Source organism: Meleagris gallopavo, chromosome 9, assembly GCF_000146605.3.
Source record: "Meleagris gallopavo isolate NT-WF06-2002-E0010 breed Aviagen turkey brand Nicholas breeding stock chromosome 9, Turkey_5.1, whole genome shotgun sequence".
Classification (NCBI taxonomy): domain Eukaryota; kingdom Metazoa; phylum Chordata; class Aves; order Galliformes; family Phasianidae; genus Meleagris; species Meleagris gallopavo.
Window position 1 is genome coordinate 12,752,487 of NC_015019.2, and position 5,531 is coordinate 12,758,017.

Genomic DNA, 5,531 nt, shown 5'->3' on the forward strand with positions numbered 1-5,531 from the left:
GAGAATGTTTTAGAGCTATTTTTAAAAAACAAATTAAAACATACAGGAAAACAAAACGTACAGGATCCCACCACCTTTCAGACACAGCTGGGTTACAAATGGCTCTGCAAGCCAGCAATACAGGAGCGCTTTCCAGCTTTTTATCCAGCTCCACCAGTTTGGTTACAAACACACTTTTGCGAAATGTTTTGGTTTTAAGTTCTCAACTGCCTTAAAGATTTTAGACAAATTTGTTTTTAAACCATCTTTACAGTTGCTTCAACTTAAATTATTTTTCACCTCGGCATTTCCAAAGAAACACTGCAGAGTAGCAACTATTAAGCAGAGAAAACTAAAGAATACTTTAAAAAATAAAGAAAATAAAAACCAGATGATCTTTAAAACCACCAGACTGTAGACAAACATCTTCTGTTTCAAACAGTACCCCTATGTGATGGACAAACATAACAACCCACAGCAAAAGACTGAATATTTTAATTAAGACAAGGGGAAGAGGAAAATAGAGAAAAAGACCAAGCCTCCATCAGAGGACAAGACAAGAGCTGCTGACCCACTACCCACACTGCACGCACTGCTGTAACTCAGTCACAGCCCAGCCCTGCAGACTGCTCAGGCATTAACAGCTGGAGCACACCAGGACTGCTGCAGCACATCTTTGGCTCAGTTCTACCCAGAAGAAACCTGTTTGTGCACTCCAAGGCCCCTGTGTTATCAAACAGATGGACTCTTCAAAAGTGAACTTATTTTAAATGCTAGCAGAGGTGCATCCAAAGCCCTGACGGAGACAAGAACATGACTTCTGAAAGCCTTCCTATATCTAATACATCACTAACAAGAACATCTTTAAAAAATAACTGTTTTACTGTAAATAAAGCCAAAGCTGATGTCATTTAATTCAATATACAGATCCAGAACAGTTAGAAGGTAACCTTCCTTCCCCACCAGCATGTAATTTGCCTTCACATTGCCAAAGTCTTGATATAATCAGGCCAGTATTCTGTCACCTGCAAACCCTCATAGACGTTTTTCATGATTGTAAGGAAAAGCGTAAGACTAAGCCTGATATCAGGATATATTGTGGTTGAACACACATGAACAAAATGGCTCAAGACTTGTCAGAGAGCAAAGGATAACAAAATCTAGGAAAGAATTCATTCTCTAATCAGAAGTCTGCCTCTCTCAGAGAAAATATATAACCAGAAAATAAAAGGAGACCATAATTACACTTATGCCACACTCACTGTATAAGCAATTGTTTTAACCTAAGCACAGAAACCAATCCAGATTACAAGATGCCATTTCTTCTGCTGAATCTAGACCTGCTCTCTAATCTAACTCACTGCTCCTTTGCACAAATCTTTCTGCAAGCACAGGTGACAGTGGGTATTAATCACCATCTCAGTTGGGGAGGTTTATAAACTTCAGTAGTAGCAATACGATACCTGAACTTGCAACAGCAAAATTACAGTTGGTCAGGTAAGTGACACTAAGAACCAGGGAAGCACTGAGGCTGGGAGATCCCTTCCAGCTCTGGAGATCCCCTAGTGAGATCTCCTGCACAAGCAGGATCAGCTACAGCAGCTGCCAGAAACACGGCCAGTGGGGCCCAACCACCTTCACTGCTGGAGCCTGCACAGCCTCTGCTCAACCTGCTCCAGTGCTTGGCCATTCTCACAGTAAAACAATTTTCCTGTGCTCAGATGGCATCATATTACACTGAACTTATTGGATACAGCCAGAAAGAGCCTGAATACTGAAGCTCTGACTGAAAAGAGGCAGACCTCTAGCACTATGCTGAACTTGCAGACACTATGCTTAAGGCTTCATTAACACAGACTCACTCTTTTCACGTTGGTTAGGATTGTCCTTGGTCCTCAGGGCTCAATCAAGTAATACCTAATAGAGTTCAAGACATTTGATTATAAGGATTAAGTAACTTTGGAGTATAAGCACAGCACAAGAGGTTCACACAAGTAAACAGACTTAGTTCTCTTCAGACACACACAGGGGGAAAGGTACGAAATCACTAAGAGACTCTTTATTACATTCAAAGAAGATTACACAATTTCTTTTTCTAGAGATGGCATCCAAACAACTGTAACAGGATTTGGCTGAGAGCAACCATGCCTTGCTGGAAATTGAAGGGTCTTCTTTGTTTTGTTCTTGGTTTGTTTTTACAACTTCATTTTTAGTAGGCTTGAATGCTATATGGAAGTCTGTAATTTCAATGGTAAAATAGCCTGTAAACTTAAAAACAGAAGTCAACCATGTGAAAACCTAAATACAGTATTTTCACCTGAGACAAAATGATGGCACACTGTGTATTTTATTTAATACATTAATTCAGGAAAGGAAGCTGAAACTAGCATATACGTAACCCACAAGACAAACTACTGTCACAAAAGCTGAAGTGTGCTTTGCTTGAAGGGAAAGAAAGGCTCCACACAATGGCTTTTCGTCTCTAATTCTAAGACATGTATTAAGACAGAAAATTCTACAGCTATGCAGCTTGCAGATAAATAAACTGCCTTTCCTGAATGGCACTGAAGCTGACTCTGGGCAACAACCTGTGAAATGAATTTAGTTTTTGTTTCATGATTACGCTCCTTTTCTTAAACAATAACAATACTAAAAATTCACACCAATCAATCCTTTATCTGTCTTGCATGAAAACTCTTTGTGGCTAGATGTCACAAAAAATTCTGACAGCTTAGTACTGTCCTTTAGTAAATTATAGAACCTTACCTACTCACTATCTTTTTAAGTCAATATTAAGTCTCCCATTATAACTGTCAGTGAATTTTGACAATTTTGTCTTTTCCCTCCTGACTCACCACCAGAACTTGCAACACTGACCTACCTGTGAACCAATTCATATTTCCAAATCACCTGCAGGCACAGACTCCAGAGATACAAAATGGGATTTCATGAGGGTCAGCAGTATCCCTAGGCCTCCCTGCTTATAAAAGATCCCATCTAAAAACATCATTTGTCACAGCCATTTGTTCTCACAGTGAACATAGCGTGTTAGTATGATCTTCTGTTCAGGTATTTTCTTTTGGTGAGTTATATACAAGTAAAAAGCATCAACCTTTACTCCCTTCATTAAGGTGTTGCGAGTGCACACAGAATCTGTGATGAAAATGGGAATTTCAAGTTTCAATAAGGTCAGGGCCATTCCTTTCTCACACTATATTATCTCACAGAAGAAGGCACCTCTACTTAAGCCCTACAGAAATCACAACACAAAGTACACAAAACCATAAGAGACAGTACTATACAGAAACAGAAGCAGCAGTCACTGCAGCAAGACTCTGGGAGGAATTTCACTTCTGTGTGAACACGGTGGCTCAAGGGCACATCTGGCACAGAAGGTGATAGCCAGCCTAAAGTTTTGACTACTTCCTCAAGAAAAGCAAAGAATCTGCTTACACCCATTTGACATGGCTGTGTGACAGCCTGCTAACTTGCACTGGGCCTTCAGATAATATGGACAATTACTGTGGACTTATTTCCTGTTAGATTACTGCAGCATTAAATAGCATGCCTCATACAATTCTGAAATATAGCTCACACAGAACAAAGAAATTCAAGTGATTCGAGAATACAGAACCCATATTGCACATTGGGAGGACTGAAGCATAAAAAGTTAACCTGGAAATTATTTTACCAGCTTAAAACAATAGGTAATGTTGGAACACCGCCTCCTGGATGGCCCAAGACTCAAAATTTGTTTTCTTTTTCTATTGTGCTTATTCACTTCAATGTGTGAAACGACCGGTAGGAACAGACCCGGTCATTACAACAAAGATTCCTCCATTTTAAAAAGAAAAATAAAGCAAGTTTTATGTGAAACTTTTGTCCAAAAATCTCGATAAACAAACAAGCAGGGAGATGGTGCACGATGACAGAAAGGCAGCAGCTGGCAGGCCAGCACAGCTTGCTGGAAATGAGAGCAAAAAACGCTGTGTGTGTGTGAGCAGAGAAATGTGTCTGCATGTGTGTGCAAATAAGTGGAGGGAGAGCACCTCTGCCTCTGTTCCAATGCATCAATATATGAAGAATGCATTCATAGTGCTTTTCTCTTCCCTCCCCTTCTCTCCAGTATTAGCAGAACTTGAACTGATAAAATAAGAGAAAAGCCCTTGCAATCAATGTGTTCACCAGCTTATAACCCTGAAACCACAGCACCAAACAACATAATGCTTGGTTTCTAGCACAGACTTTTCCCATACGTTAAAAAACCCCTCAAGATGAGCTCTGTGTGGGACAAGGATCATCAGAAACACCTGCACTGACTGCGAACTGAGTTAATGAGCAGAATAAAAGTTTGGAGCACCAAAAAACACTGTGTGCAGCTACGTACAAGTTGTTTGTCACAGGGCCTACCTACTAGATGGACGTTCAACCCAGAGATTACATACAAATTCAAATCCACCTTGAACATACTTCCTCAACTTCAAGCATACAAGTGAAACTCTTGAAGTAATCCAATTTACCTTTCCATCTGCAGGTGAAGGTATGACCTTCTGTATTATCTAAATTCCACTGCAGCGTATAGTAAAACAGCCTTTTCCCATTAATTCCTGGGCTATATCAACATAAGAATATTGAAGCAAAATATTTATGCCATACAGAAATCAAATTCCACTCTTGCTTTTCAAGGACTGAAGACAAAAGAAGAAAATCCCCCCTATTTGTATTTCAGTCTACAAATAAAATAATCAATCCAACAAAAAACTAGTATAAACTGTCCCAGTGCTGTAAGGGCGTGGAGAGGAGTGAGAGATGGGCAACCCCTGTTTTACAACATGAAGCACGCAGAAGAAATTGGTAGCTGCTGGGAAGTCATGCAGCACATGTTTGTAGTGCTTATGACTTGCATCTAGCACGTGATCAACATCAGTAACAACAATACTATACTTTTTTGTGTTAGAATCCACATAAATACATTGTTTCTTCTGAAATTTTAAGCCGTAGAAAAGAGCAAAAAACAAAAAACTTGCCAGCCTTTTAACTTCTGTTAAACTCAGTGGTAATCGCTGAACCGCTCAGGGGAAGTCTGAAACCGGGGGTGAAGAAACACAAATACAACCTCAGAAGAAACTTGGAGGCTCGGTACCTATGACGGCGTGCCGCTCCTCTTTCTTAACATCTCGTTTGATGCTGAAGTCAGACGCAACATTTTTGAGGGCTCAGAAACAATGCTTTATTGTTTACGAGCTGCCTCAGGCACGAGGAATATTTGCGTGCGACTGACAGCGCTGATCAGACCCTTCAGCCTAACTACGAACTGAAAACATCCAAGCCCAACTCTGCATTAAGGCTTTAACATGGCGCCTGGCGGCACCGGCTCGGTTTCTAGCAGCTTGTTTAGTTTACACAGCCGAACGGGAACGGTTCATCCCCGCCGGCGCGGCGGGAGCCGCCCCTCAGCGAGAGCGGGACGCGCCAGCGAAGGGCGCGGGAACGAGCGGGCAGAGTACTACGAGCGGACACGTGGGGCGGGGGCTGACAGCCGCAGGGCAAGG